Source organism: Solanum pennellii, chromosome 2 (assembly GCF_001406875.1).
Source record: "Solanum pennellii chromosome 2, SPENNV200".
Classification (NCBI taxonomy): domain Eukaryota; kingdom Viridiplantae; phylum Streptophyta; class Magnoliopsida; order Solanales; family Solanaceae; genus Solanum; species Solanum pennellii.
In genome coordinates this window covers 1,346,876-1,363,453 of record NC_028638.1, presented here as the reverse complement: position 1 = coordinate 1,363,453, position 16,578 = coordinate 1,346,876, and the positions used below count along the sequence as shown (strand labels likewise).

The 16,578-nt window shown below is 35.5% G+C and overlaps 1 pseudogene; it reads left to right on the top strand.

The window, feature by feature from the left end:
* The first annotated feature begins 744 nt into the window (after positions 1–744).
* On the top strand, positions 745–15,458 carry LOC107009656 (annotated as a pseudogene).
* The last annotated feature ends 1,120 nt before the right edge of the window (positions 15,459–16,578 follow it).

Sequence of the window (16,578 nt, the reverse complement as noted above, 5' to 3'; positions counted from 1 at the left end):
AGAATGTGTGGTCACAAACTTGCTCTCTCAGGCGACGATCTTGATAGATGAGAGATGCAAGAACATGTGTATTGCTGATCTGTTTACTGCTCATTGTGACAGTCTCACTGAACTTAATGCTCGAGGTAAGAATTTTGAGGTATGACACAAGAGATGTGCTCATTTGTTTGTTGCTTTGCTGCATAAACCTAGGTCGGGGAACGTGGTCCCAGTCTGCATAAAAGGATATTTGCAGATGACAAAGGTTCTGATTGATGTTAAGGAAGAAGCAGATCAGACTATCCTTCATGTGAAACATGCATACTTTTAATCTTCCAAAGAAATTTCGGCTAAAGCGGTAAATACTACATGTTATGTGGCAAAAATGATGATATTGAGAAGTGATCTCAACATTGATGAAAGAATAATTGTCGTACACTCTTCCTCCAGCAAGGCTTATCAGGGTATACTAAAAATGGTCATGTATTTGTTGATGAGTCTAGAAGAGTTTAGAAGTTGCAAGAAAGAAGTTTCTGAGATGGAAGAACTGCTTCAGAATCGAAGAGATGGTGTAAACAATGAGCTTACTAAAGAACATTCTTTTCATGAATCCAACAATCTCAAAGAAGCTGATGTAGATGATGAACCTGATGAGGGACCCGATCCTCTAGACAGTGTTGTACAAAGATGATGCAGTTCAAACTGATAATGTGAGTGCTGAAGGTGAAAATGAAGAAACTTATCAAGCTCAGTTTGCAATAAGTAATGTATGACAACTGGATTCCCAACAAGCTGATAGGTTGTCCAAGTTCCTCTTCAACAATGGCTTCAAGTGAGGTAAGTCAAAAATCCTCTCTTTGAATACACTAGGAAAGGAGTTCTGATCGTTCGATTGTATATCGATGAATTCATCTTTGGAGCTATCTTTTGAATTATTGTGTGAAGATTTTGTCGCATTAATTGGTAGTCAGTTCTAAATGAGCACGATGAAAGAATTCTTCTTAGAGTTACAGGTTCAGCAAAACTTTAAAGGTACCACAGGTCGTCAAGAAAATTACATTTATGAGTTGCTCAAATGGCTTAACATACTTCAAGTCAAGAAAATGTTATGAGGAGCAATGTCATCATGATGTTTTGCAAGCAAAGTGGAAGATAGAGTGTCTTGAAAATCTTTACCAAAGTCCTAATTTAGGACTAGTGTGTACTCATAGTATCTTATCTAAAGAAAAAAAGATCACACAGCGTGATCAGGGTAATTGTTGTCTGAACAAAGGAAGGGACCTGCTACCAGGTTAAAGAAGCTGCGGAAAAGGTTTCATGTTATGGGTGTCTGGACATACATTTTGGGCACTAACTTGAAGCTGGATGGTGATGAATCGGGTTCACAGACTCAATTTATGTACAAAGAAATCACCTTTGAAGGCTGCTAGTAGAATTTGAAGAATTTTGAAACAGGGGACCTAGTCCTATTCTGTCCAGCAGGAGACAGTTTGAGTTCGTGTACATGGTAATGCTGTGCTGGGTATCTAGTTGATGGAAAGAGTACCTCAGAAATGGCTTCTGTTATAGGCTGATCTTTTACTCATGGGGAATCAAAATGCAATATTCAGTTGCTCTTTCATCAATTGAGGCAGAGAATTTAGCTAGTGCAGCTTGATGGGTTTAACTCTTGTGGATCAAGCAATATCTTGAAGCTGTTAAAAAGACCTGTCTGAGATAATAAATCCGATGTTGGGAATGCTGAAACATTCTTGAATGGATCCTGCCTGAAGCAATCAACTCTTTCATGATTATGAAAATGGAGCAGGTATTCTTGATTTTCAGTTATGTTTGTTTTAGAAAGTTCAATTTTATACCTTTTGTAGGTATACACACAAAGGGGATGAAGGAAAACGGAGGTCAAGAAAGATCTAGGCAATGACATTCAAACTACAGAGAGGGACCTGGTCCTTTCTCAAATGTTAGCACTCTTATCATTGCAATTTGAATTATACATGAGAACCATTGCAATTGCCACATGTCTGTCATTTCTGGAATCTGAAGCATCTTTTGAGTACCAAAATGATACTTCCTCTTTCTTTCTTTATATTCCATATTTGTTTCTATTTTACCAGAAAAATCAATTAACCTTCAAATATCAGAGTTCATTTTTAAATTATCTTTTTTCCTCTCTCAAAACACACTTCAATTTGTTAAACTCTTTGCTCTTACTGGAGACTTCTCTTATAAAGATGTTTTAAGTATGAAGAGGACCAAATACCCTATGAAATATTATGAAGTGGAAAAGATGATGTCTGAAAAGTGAGAAATTGATACTCTGAGAACTCAAAGTATTTTGTATAGGAAGGTGTCTGATTGTAAAAAAAAAAAATACTTTTTGGTTCCTCAATTGTCGTTCTATGCATCTCGGAGGCCTTGGTTGTTTTGTGTTACAAATCTTTCTGTTATGAGAAAATCAGGCAAGTGCTGGAAGCTATGACAGTTGCTTATGTTAACTGGAATACTGAAATGAGTTGTCTAAAAGTCCAACTTCTGAAATAACACTATCAGAGGGACTAGGTGCCAAAACACAAAAAAAAATTAAAAAAATAGTTGTCCCTGTAGGTTCAACATACAGGTTTACTGCTTTAACCCTTTTTTATGACGTCAAAAGGGGGAAAGTTGTTAAGGTAAGGTATGAGATCAATAGTGTTATAACTGCTTGAAGAAGACATGGTCACATCGATAGGAGGAATCAATGATAGCTACTTGAAGAGATAGGTCATAATGATAGGGGAAATAAATGCTTGGTGCTTGCAACCTGACGAGGACCTGGTCCTGTCGATAGGGGGAAGAATATGTTTGTCATCATCAAAAAGGGGGAAGATGATATGTTGATGTTTTGATGATTTGACAAACTTCGTAGATGATTAAACTCCAGTTACTCCAAGAATTCTTTTTGATAGAGGGAACTGGTGAATAAGTATGGCATCATCAAAAGGGAGGGAAATACTATGTTGATATTTTAATGAGTTGACAAACTTCGAGATGATGAAACTCCTGTTACCCTAAGAATTCTTGTTGATAGGGGGAAATGGTGAATAAGTATGTTATCATCAAAAGGGGGAAAATGTTAGTTCGAACTTGATATGAAGTTTTGATGATTTAACAAACTTATCGATCTAACAAGGAACCAGATCCTTGTTATTGGAACTGCTGACAGTGAGATGAATGATAAACTCAGTATGACGTATATTTGTGTGCTATCATACAAAAGGGGGAAAATATTATATTCAAGGTGTTTTGTTGATCCTCACAAATGTGGGGACCTAGTCCCTATCAGAGTGATCTCGTCCAGATACAATATGGGGTACAGCCGTAAAAGTTGTCATGTTAGGTGGTAGGTGCAAAGTGAAACATCCTAAACCAATAAGAACAGCGGACAAGAATGTATGTTTCAATATCTCACAAATGCAGGGACCTGGTCCCAGACAGAGTTCTCTCCATCTGATACATAATGGTGTACAGCTGTAAAGCTGTCCTGTCAGTGGTAGGTAAGGCGCATTGTACTGAACCAATCAGAATGGAGGAGGTTGTTTGTCCAATGGTTAATAAATCTTTATGGTTGATACTTTCAACATGAAAAACAACATATTAAGTTCATTAAAGAAGAGAGAGAGAGCAGCAAGTCTTTGTCAAGAACGCAACAAGGGACCTGGTCCCGAAAAGTCTGAGCACGAGAAAAGGATGAAAAGATAGTTTTCAAAAAATGCCAACTCTGAGGGGTTGGTGCACAACTTTTCACGACAGCAGGCTCTTAGCCAGTAGCCTCGTCTCAAGGGTTTGTGTCCATTTGAATATAGTCCCTTCTCCAACAACACAAACATAAGTTTTGGCAAACAAAAGTTTTGGATTTCAAAAATTCACAAGTTCAAAAAGCAAAGGCCATCTTCAAGAAGGATCATCCTAAGAGCAACAAGGACCTGATAGAGTTGCAAGCTACTTAGTTGTCTTAGGATTATTTCTTCCATGCTTACATTGTAAATCTGTTCCTAATCTATAAAGGATTCAGATTCTTTGGTTTGATGAAAAATCTAAGTTAGTTGAGTCAAACTTATTTAGTGGGCAACCTTGTGTGTTGCTTAGTAAAAATCCTAAGTCATCTGGAGCGTGGTGATTTATTGGACAACCTTTGTGTTGCTTAGTTGAATCCTAAGTTGTCTAGTGGTGATAGCTTAGTGGGCAGACTAAAATCTGCTTAGGCTCTTCAAGCAGTAGAGTTGTTGCTTGGTTGTGAGACTAATTGCTTTTTCTCACGTTGTTGTAATTGGGTTTCACTTTTGCTTGTGAAGATTAGTGAAAACGGTTAAATATCCTGTGTGGCAGTCGTGGTTTTACTCCCTTGAGCAAGGAGGTTTCCATGTAAACTGCTTGTGTTGTGTTCTTCATATTGTTTAGTTTTATGCACTGTTTTTGCTGTGTCAAGGGACCTAGTCCGTTGACTGGTAGTGGACGCACATATTCCAACATGTACGTTACACAAATTACTAGCCCAAACAAAAGTTGTACTAATACCTACCAAATACTCCTAGTAGTGACTTTTGCTAAATAGTGAATAAATTTTAAAAAATATACTTACCAAATTTATATTCATTACACTTGTAGAACTTATCTCATTTGAACTAGTTGTAGTTGTAATGATATTGAAAATTGAAGAAGGAAGACTATTCTGTTAAATATGGAACAAATTAATAACTTAGTATGTCGATAAAAGAAGAATAGAACGAGGAAAACGGGAAGATGTGTACTTTGACGATATTGATACAAACTCTCCTCTTTTTTAGCAAATTTCTTGAAATGGCCATGATGTCTATTTCGACGATATCGATACAAATTTTTTTGTTGTTTGAAGAATGGTATCTCGATTGTGTTGTATGTCTGGAAGCTGAAAGGTGTCCTGCAATCAAAATAGTATGAATAAAGGCTAAATAAAATGTGTCTTAGTTCACAATCCCACTGTAGTTCTCAAAAGTTAAGCATTTGTTGTATCAAATTTCTCACTCAAATCTTTTCATAAATAAGTGAACATAGTGCATTTGAAGTACTGAAATAATTATATTCAAAAAAAGGTTAGAGTTGATCAGATAAGACAACCTTATACAATAGTTTCTTACTTCTACATCATACTTAACAGTAGACATAGCATAATCTGTAAGCTCTTTGATTCTCCTTGATCATTGTTTGGGTTCACCACACTCGAACAACATTAGTGTAATGACTCTCGAGGCTATTTTGGTGTTTTTGATGTTTTGCCCCTTCCCATAGTTCATTTATAGCTTTTATATGGTGCTTGGCTGTATGACATGCTTTTCGAAGTGTTCGGTTGAGATTTGAACAAGTTTCCATCTTTTTCGTAGTACCCTAGAGTTCCTCTAATAATCTGCACTAGATGAACTTGACATGGAGTGTTCTTTTTCAAAAGTTAATGGTCTCAGCATCAACTGAAAATGTTAGTTTGTAAAACTTAGAAGTAATTGTAGAGTAACAGGTACAGATCATGCAATCATGATTCATGAGTTCATTTACAGGATGTGGAAGTTTCAGGTGCACGTAGATGAGGTACTGCAACACATGGGGATCAACATTGCATCTAGATGTTGGTATTGTACTTAACCTAAACCAGAGACTGTCATATTTCTCTAACCTCATATTCAGCTGCAAAGCTATGGAGATTGCTTGCTAATGTTGCAGGTATTCCACTAGAAGGGTTGCAGCGTTCACAAGTACTTATCAAATGGTGGACATAAAATTGTCCAATTTTTGAAAGTACTCATGATGGCTTTACGAACTATCATTATTTGGTACTTATGGAAGAGAAGAAACAACCTAAAACATGGTAAGCCAGCATCATTCAACAATTTAGTTTAAGGTCAATTCAGACCTGTGGAAATCGGGAAAACTTATTCACCCGAAGATGCAAGTTCTACCTACAGCTTCGCCTAATATAGTGACTTTTTTAGAGATAACTGGCCTAGAAGCGGAAGCCATTGCAATTAGGGAGGCCTTAGTGTTGGGATCGAATCCACACACACACACTTGATGAATAAAGAACACAAGAACTTTAGAGAGAATGAGATCTAGAGAGAGAAAGAGAGAAACCAATATTTCGTGGTAACACCCCGTGAGTAAACTTCCACGGCGATGGGGTATATATATTAATAAATTAGAGTATTTTTGGTTACAGAGAATAAATGGAGAATAAATAGTATATATATTAATCAGGGTCCACAACCTAACACTTAGATCACTATGCTACATAAGGAGTAACCCAAGTTTCTGAAGAAACAGATCACTAGTCTTACAGAGAACTCTATGGAAGAACTACACAGTTAGGACAAGAGAATTATGGACTTAGGCAAGAATCGGTACTCTAACCTTCATATTTAAACAACACAGATTGGGGGAGGCAGGGAGGAAAATGGAGGGACAACAGTTTTAATCACTGTGCTACAGAAGGAGTAACACAAGTTTGTGTAGAAATAGATTCACTAATATTACTCAAACTTCTTACTGAAGAGTGGGAAGTAACATGGTACATTGTGGTATTAGTGGAAGATATGAAGGGACTATCCCAAATGGTTTGGGTTCAGATACAACATATTTATAGAGAAGGAAATAATTTGGCTGACTGCATAGCCAACCTAGCTTTTGACAATACAGGCAGGCTTGTCTATAATTCATTCTCAGAACTACCAAATCATGCATGAACTTAGACAAGAATCATTATCCTAACCTTCGTTTTAAAACAACACAGATTGGGGGAGGTGGGGAGGAAAATGGAGGGACAACACACCATGATTGCAACAACTTCAATTGACTTAGATCTGTACAATTATCATTTAATATTGTCAGCAACTACTTTGCAGGAAAAAGTTCTCAAAAAAGAAATCAAAACAAAGTGATGTTACAGGTACAAACTATATTGTTATGAGGCAAGGGAGCTACATCTATGGCATATCAAAATGTGACGCGACACAGAAGAAATCTCCAAATACATTTACAAGGGACGGAGGATTGTTAGGATTCAGGGAGAATCGTTCTATATATGGAATCAACATATTACCGATTTAACTTTCTAGCTGAAAACGACCATACATTTTAGGAACCCAACAGAAGAGAAACAAAAACAGAGATATACTCACTTCTAGATCGACATCTATTTTTTGGGCTTGGTTCGACAAGGGTACTGAATATGCATTATATCACTGATTGTGTTCCTCTGTATTTGCAAATGAAGGTTTCAGCTGGTTTGTTAAGTGCATGTGCACTTGGAATGGCATGTGGTTCAGCTGTTGCCTGCTTGTTTCAAACTAACTTTAAGTTCCTGAGTATCATTTTTAACCAAGACACTTTACTAGGATGGATAATGTCCCTCTTTCATGGTTACGTTAGAACAAAAGTACTCAAGAAACTGATTTGAAAAAACAAAAATAGAGTGAACTTGTGAAATTCCTTGTGTATATTAATTTGGAGAAAGTCTGAATTTATACAAAGAAAAAAACATAAACATTAAAACTAAAATAAGAACATATGCCACTAACTACCATAAAAGGGGGACACTAACAACCACAATGGGGATACTAACTTCAGAAAGTTGAGCAACTAAAGTTGACTAAGTCTAGCTAGAAAATAGGAAGCACTAAATTGAAATAAGTAAAAAACAGTAAAAATAATAATAAGCTGAAAAAATGTCAATTGTCTAACACTCATCCTTGGCATTTTTGTGGCAAACACCAATTCTTTGCCTCAGATCTTCAAACCTTTCCTTTGGCAATGACTTGGTGAAAATGTCAGCTAGCTGGTTCTCAGATGAACAATGAACAAGCAACACATCATTAGATTGTTGGACTTCTCAGATAAAATGAAACTTTATCTTGATATGTTTAGTTCGACCATGAAACACTGGATTTTTTGAGATTGAAACTGTTGAATTGTTTTCACACATGATCTTGGTAGCTTCTGTTTGTTCATGGCCTAAGTCCTTCATCATCTTCCTTAGCCAGATAACTTGATTCACAGCAGATCAGCAGTTATGTACTCAGCTTCTGCTGTTTGATTGAGCCGTAGTTTCTTATTTTCTAGAGCTCCAACTAAAACAACTTGTCCCCAAACAGAAAAGATATCCAGCAGTGTTTCTGGAATCATCAACTCCACCACCCCAATCACTATCAGAGTACCCGATCAGGTTCATAGTTACTTCGGCAGATGTTGGGAAAAAAATTCCAAACTTGCTAGTTCCTTTAATATGCCTTAACACTCTTTTAGCAGCTGTGAGGTGTGTGTCTCTAGGCGAATGCATGAACCTAGAGAGCAAACTAAAAACAAATAAAATGTCAGGCCTGCTTGCGGTTAGATATAGAAGACTGCCAATTAAGCTTCTATACATACTATCATCAACTTTTTCGGAATCCTCATCCTTGCCAAGCTTCACACTAGTACATATTGGAATACTCACAGGTTTGCAGTCTTGCATTTTGAACCTGTTTAGAACATTCGAAATGTATTTCTGCTGGCATATGAAAATTCCATCACTGGACTGCAGCAATTCCATGCCGAGAAAGTACTTCATAACTCCAAGATCAGTCATTTCAAAGATTTTCTCCATTTCATCCTTGAACCTTTGGATTAGTTCAATTTTGCTTCCTGTCACAAACATGTCATCCACATATATTAAGACAATTAAGGACTCACCTGCAGCATTGACTTTCACATCCAAAGTAGCTTCACTTTGAATTCTACTAAAGCCAAGTTGGATGAGATGATTGTCCATCCTCTCATACCATGCCCTTGGGGCTTGTTTTAGGCCATACAAGGACTTTGTTAAGAAATAAACTTGATCCTCTTTTACAGGAGTTGAGAAACCATTAGGTTGCTCTACATATATATCTTCAGCAAACAAACCATTCAAGAAAGACCATTTGACATCAAGTTGATGAATCTACCAGGAACTATGAGATAGAAATGCAAGAATAAGCTTGATTGTGTCATACCTTGCTACAGGAGCAAATCTTTCCTGGTAATCCACACCATATTGTTGTGCGTATCCCTTCACCACCACTCTAGTCTTATGTTTGCAAATTGTTCCATCAGGATTGAGTTTTGTCTTAAAAATCCATTTTACACCAATTACCTTGCGATTTCTAGGTTTGTCAACAAGCTGCCACGTTCCATTCTTCTCGATCATGTCTAGTTCTTCTTGCATAGCTCTCCTCCATGCCTGAGAGTCTTGTGCTTCAGCATAGCTTATTGTTTCAGAGCTAACCAAGTTACACCGCTGATAGACATCTTTTAAGGATCGACTTTCCCTCACTGGTGCATCATCCACTAGTTCATCTTCTGAAAGTTGAGGCTGCTCTATTGAAAATGAATCACAATAAGAGGTCTTCTGATTTTTCAAATCCGAACCACCTGCTTCATCAAATTTCACTTCTCGGCTGAAAATTAGTTTGTCTGATTTCAAACAAAAAATCCTTTAACCTTTGGATGAACTATAGCCCATAAATATGCCTTTATGAGCCTTGTTATCCAGCTTACTCCTTTTTGTTTCTGGAACTCGATAATAACATATACACCCAAAGATTCTGAGATGGTGTATTGATGGTTTGTTCCCACACCAAGCTTCATATGGAGTCATGTCCTGCAAGGCCTTAGTAGGCAATCTGTTCAGCAAATATACAAAGGTATTGATTGCCTCAGCCCAAAACTGATTTGGGATCTTTCATTCGAGCAAAAGACATCTGGCCATCTCCATTACTGTCCTGTTCTTCCTTTCAGACACGCCATTTTGTTGTGGAGTGTATGGTAATGTCAAGTGGAGTTCAATACCTTTGCTATTACAAAACTCCACAAATTGAGAAGGAGTGTATTCTCCTCCATTGTCAGACCTTAAAGCCGTAATACTAAGATTACATTGATTTTCTACTAAAGCTTTAAATTGTTTAAAAACATCAAAGACTTCACTCTTCAGTCTTATAAAATAAACCCAACACATTCTGGTGTAGTCATCAATAAAGAGGAGAATGTATTTGTTACAACTCAGCAAATCTGTTTTCATAGGGCCGCAAACATCCGTATGAATGAGCTGAAGTTTCTGGTTAGCTCTTCGTACTTGATTTGCTTGAAATGACAATTTTGTTTGCTTTCCCTGTTGGCAAGTTTCACAAACTCGAGCATTAGAAAGAAATTTAGGCATATTTTCCACAAGTTCCTTTTTTTTCATCTTGGCGATGGATCTCAGATTGAAGTGACCAAACCTTTGGTGCCATAGGTTTGTACATGTTTGTGAAGTAATAGTGTAAGCCTGCTCAGTTAATTTCTCCCAATCAACTGAAAACATTCTGTTGCTCATCTTAACATAAAATAACTCTACTCTAGAAGGTCAGAAACAACACATTCACGATTCTTAAAATGCATAGAATAATTGTTCAAGAATTTGTCCAACACTCAACAAATTTTGACTCATATCAGGTGTGTACAAAACATCAGAAAATTGTTTTGATACCTGATATTGTTGAGATAAACACTGTACCTATGCCTTTGACTTCTACTGTCTCACTGTTTCCCACTTTTACTTTAGATTTGTAAGTATCATCTAGGAATTTGAACAGTTCAACATTATTGCACAAGTGATGTGTGCAACCACCTTCAAGAAGGCATGAATCAGAGGATTCACTGATTGAAAAGTATGAAACTACAAATAGTTGCTATTCATGTGCATCGTTAGCTTCTGCTACCTGTGCTTGCAAAGCACCAGAGGCCTTTGCTCTTGATTTGCAGACCTTGGATACGTGTCCCGTCTGCTTACAGTTGCACATATATAAGGCTGTGATTCTTGCTCAAAAACAGACCGAACGCCTTCGAGTTATTGGCTCGTCCAACCCGGCAGCATTCATGAGTCGCTAGTTCAACTGTCCCTCGGAGACAGGGTCGAGAAGTACCATGCATGGTTGCCCCCCGTCCTGGCCTACCGGTAATCTCCCATTCCCGCCGTCGAGAGACTTTAATAACTATAGCATGCCAGAAACGGGGAGTTGAGCTTGTATATGTGAGAAATTTAGAATCAACTTTCCACCAACAATACTTCTCCAGATGTGTATTTCTTTTACAATGTTTGCAAGGAGGGAACTTCTGCTTCACATCTCCACTATTGTTTCCTCCATCATGCTTGCCCTTATTCTTTTGGTGGAATTGTTGCTTTCCTTTTTTCTTTTGTACAGAGAAAGCTCTTTTAATGAAATTTTTCCATCTCATAGTCCTCCTTTGCTCTTGTGCTTGAAGAGCACTCATTAGTTCACCTAATGAAAATTTGCTCAGGTCCTTGGATTCTTCAAGAGAGGAAATCTTAGATACAAATCTCTCAGGAAGAGTCACAAGAACTTTCTCCACAATTCGTTTATCTGTAAATTCTTCACCAAGAAGTCTAATGTTATTAACAATTAAGGATATTCGATCAGCATACTTACTGATAGTTTCATCCTCCTGCATATTCAAGGACTCAAACTCTCTTTTTAGTTTCAACACTTGCATTTGACGTGTTCTATCGCTGCCTTGATATTCTTCTTTCAACATATCTCAAGCCTCTTTTGCAGTTTTGCAACCATGATTCTGTAAAACACAGTATCTGCCACATCATTCTACATAAGAGACTTGGATTTATATTTCTTTGCCTTCTCTTCGTTATTGGATTTGATCTGAGCCAAGGTAGGATTTGATGGTAGAGCAGCAAGTGGTTTATCTTCCATCACAGTTTCCCAAAGTTCATAGGCTTCCAAAAAAGCTTGTATCTTCACAAACCAGATTTGGTAATTTTCACCAGTGAAAGTGAATGGTGGATTTAAAGGTAGTTTGTTGGATGCTATTTGTGTTGTAGGTTGAAACCTTTTTTGGTCGTGTAAGATCAACTTGAGGCTCTGATGCCACTGTTAGAACAAAAGTACTCAAGAAACTAATTTGAAAAAATAAAAATAGAGTGAACTTATGAAATTCCTTGTGTATATTAATCTGCAGAAATTCTGAATTTATAAAAAGAAGAAAACATAAACATTAAAACTAAAATAAGAACATGTGTCACTAACTACCATAAAAGGGAGCCACTAACAGCCATAATGGGGCCACTAACTTCAGAAAGTTTAGCAACTAAAGTTGACTAAGTCTAGCTAGAAAATAGGAAGCACTAAATTGAAATAAGTAAAGAACAGTAAAAATAATAATAAGCTGAAAAAATGCCAATTGTCTAACAGGTTTGTTACCGGTTATGCTTGTAGACTACCTTTAGAGAACCTCCAATGCTGCAAATAGAGGATGTTCTCCTACCAAATCCAATAATTGGATATTTGAAAATGTCTTAGTGCAGAAAGGTATTACCCAACAATTGTTTTTAAGTGCAGAAGAGAGCAGATGACGACCAAGATTGCTATAATAGTGAAGAATCTGCAGAGTAGATCCATAAACATGTTACTTCCATTGTCTCTGCATATAAGTTTCTTATCCTATTAGTGAAGGTTCAACTGCTTATATATTTTTTGCTGAAGTATGTGATGGAGATTTTTACTTGATGAATCAAGTGTTTTCATCTCGTACTACTTCATATTGTCAACAAGCAATGTGGTCATTTTTCTTGCATGTCCTTCCAGCGAACATTCTTATTGGAAGCTAACTCAGAAACATTTTTTTAGGAAAGACAAGTTTTTCTTGCATCAGACATCCTAAAACATTTTTATTTTCTTTTATTTTCTATCATGAGTGTTAGTTTTTTAATAGACCACTAAAACAGTCCATATTGAAATCTCAAAAGTCCATAGAAGTAAAGGCCCTAAGAAAGTGAAACTTGCCTGCTTCACATCACTAGATTAAATTTGGTCTTGAGTGTAGAATAATTCAACCCTGAACAACTTAAAATATTGTCATATTAGTCAATATATAAGTGCCAAAAAATCCAACCTTGCAAACTAGATCATTGAAACAAAATATTATAATGGGAAAAGGGTCAAAATGGCCCTAAAATATTCGAAAAGGTTTAGATATATCCTCCGTTTATAGTTTGGTTCACTCATGCCCTCGTCGTCCAACTTTTGGTCCAAATATGCCCTTACGGACGTTAGTTGCCATGTTGGACATATCCAACTCATTTTTCATTTCTTTAAATGCCACATGGAATTGTCATGTCGTTTTGACCTTATCACATGACATTTATATGAAAATAGAAAGATATTTGGATTTTATACACCTAATCCGACCCATAAATCAACTCCTTTTAAATTCACTATCCGACCCATTTTTAACAATTTTATTTAATTTTTATTTTTTCGGTAAATTTTAAAAATGAGTAATTGATTAATAAAAAATGTGACAAAAAATATAAAATTAACGCCCAAAATTAACAAATGAATATAGAAACCTTAAATATAACATTTCAATATTTTTTTAAAATTTTTAATTTTTTCAGTAAATGTCGAAAATGAGTAATTGATTAATAAAAAATATGAAAAGTATGGAAAAAAATATAAATTAACGCTAAAAATCACAAATAAATATAGTAATTCTACCAAAAATTTTAAAGTTATAAAATTTTTGGCAAATCCCGAAAATGAGTAATTTATTAATCAAAAGGGAAAAATATGAAAACAAAATAAAAAATTTACGTCAAAACTCACAAATAAATATAGTAACCTTAAATTCAGTAATTTAAATAATTTTTTAAAATATTTTTTTCACATTTTCCTATTTTTTTATTTGTGAATTTTTTGCGTAAATTTTTATATTTTTTGTTTGTAAACTCATTTTTGGGATTTGCCGAATGAAAAATTTAAAAAATATTGAAATTTTTGAATTTAAGGTTACTGTATTTCTTTTTTGATTTTTGACATTAATTTTATATTTTTTCATATTTTTTATTAATCAATTACTCATTCGGGATTTATCGAAAAAATAAAAATTTTAAAAAAAAGTGTTTAAATTGAATTTAATGTTACTATAATTATTTGTGAATTTTTTGCGTTAAAATTTTATATTTTTTTCATATTCTTCCTATATTTTTTATTAATCAATTACTCATTTTCGAAATTTATCGAAAAAATAAAAATTAAACAAAATTGTTGAAAATCGGTCGGATAATTTATTTAAAATGGGTTGATTTATGTGTCAGATTAGGTGTTTCTGAGTCCGAATATCCTTCGATTTCTATATAAATGTCATGTGGTAAGGTCAAAATGACATAGCAGATCCATATGACATTTAAAGAAATGAAAAATGAGTTGGATATGTCCAACATGATAACTAACGCCCATAAGAGCATATTTGGATGAAAAGTTGGATGGCGAGGGCATGAGTAAATGAAAATTTAAAAGGAGCGTATATCTACACCTTTTCGAATAGTGTGGGGGAATATTTGACTCTTTTCCGTACTATAATTCATAAGAGATAAACCTGTTTCATGGGGAGCAAAAGTTCATGTATTAAATAAGTGCACATTGTACATCTATGTACTTCTTATGGTTAACTGTGCTTTGCATGAGGCTATAACCTACCTTATTAGGAAAATATGTTTTCGTGAAGCTGTGAAGCGAACTGTATACCTTTGACAGAGCGTACAAGAATGTGATGACAAGAAAGACCATTCAAGGTGAGAGCACATATGTTGGGATAAGAAATAATGCAATTACCACCACACACATTAACGAAAGCACTAAACCTTCAAACTAAATTCTGACAAGAATGATGACAGGACCCTTGTTGCAAGAGTTAATGATACTAAATATGAAAAAACTAAGGGAAAATGCAAAAGTACCCCCTCAACCTATGTCCGAAATCGCAGAGAAACACTTATACTATACTAATATCCTATTACCAACTGAACTTATTTTATAAGTAATTTTCTACCCCTTTCAGCCTACGTAGCACTAGCTTGAAAAAAAATTCAACCAGCGTTGGGTCCACAAGATAGTGCCACGTAGGCCGAAAAGGGGTACAAAATTATTAATAAAATAAGTTCAGGGGGTAGTAGGACCATATTATAGTATAAGTGTGTCTCTGAGATTTTGGGCATAGGTTGATGGGATACTTGTGCATTATCCCAATAACTAATAACTTTTATCCGATACTATGTTTTAGGTGTGGTTGGGAATAGTTCTTAGTTTCCATGTTGTAATTCCTTATTCCGTACCACAATATGTATGTTCAGCTCTAATCACATTTGTAGCTTCTTAAGTACACGAAGGCGTTAACCTTAACATCTATATCGAGTCATATCTTCAAGGCTTTCTAAAGGAACCTATAATTGTGGACTACTTTCAAAAGAAGCTTCAATTTTAGCTCAAGTATTTGTAGATTGTATTGTAACTCTGGCAGGAGGGGAATGAGTAGGCTTTTCATTGTCAGATTTCTTCCTTCACTATTTATCTGCATCATCTCCATCTTGCTTTACCTACAATTCTATGTATTAATTATCATCACATACAACCTTTAATTCTCTATATATTTACATAGTAACTACATGTAAGAGATCAACTATCTAACTTGAAAAACTGCCAATATAAAGTTATATTATGACTGCCAAAAAAATGTATCATAAACATAATTGTTAACTCTAAACCATAAATAGGTGTGGAAACTCGACAATGAATATCACGATGTCAAACTATACCAATAGATACCAAAGATAATTAACTCTTTTTTAGAGGTGGAATATACTATTTTTTGGTCAGAAACTAAATTTCGTAGAAGTTTAAAAGGCAACGACATACACTAACCTAAACTGATCTTGCACATAAAAGAAAAAATAAGACACACACATTAATCATCAACAACATGCATTCCCATTAGATAAAAACAATCCAAATTAATATTCGCACCGACTTTCAGCCTTGCAGTTCCTCTCAACACCCCACACCCAATCATTTGGGGGGCAGTTTCCAATTTCAGAAAGCCCAATTATTGTGGAGTCCATCCCATATGTCACACCCGGGGAGCACCCCTAGACGTAACTGTTGTCGTTGTCCTCGGAGAGGAGTAAGACTAACCTCTTAGCATTCATCATTACATATCATTGGTTAAATTGAGGAAAATTTAGAACTTTTTGTATACATCTATAGAGTGAGGTTTACGTAGACCTCTCCTTACATATCATATATACATAGAGAGTTTACATAGACTCCTCGCATAGGAAGCATTAGATAGGCTTCTACTTTTAGTTCACATACATAATACATAAATATTCTAATAGAAATGTCTTCTAGATTGAGTACAACATTTGGGCATAGCCCATACTTCATTACAACAACAACCACATATAGGCTTATATAATAATAGTCTTCAAAAGAAAGAGAATGAACTAAATAAATGTCTTTAGACTAAAACAACTTCAAATAGCTAGATAGTGGCATCGTCCTCAAAAGGTGAAAACCTACCAAACTTGGAGAATAAGAATCCAAGCTATCTTCCAATGGCCCTTCTCAAAGATTAACGGCCGGAACCTACATAATTGTAGAAACATAGAATTATGGGTTAGAACACCACTTGTATTATGTATGGAAACATGCACCTAAAACATTTGAAATCATTCTA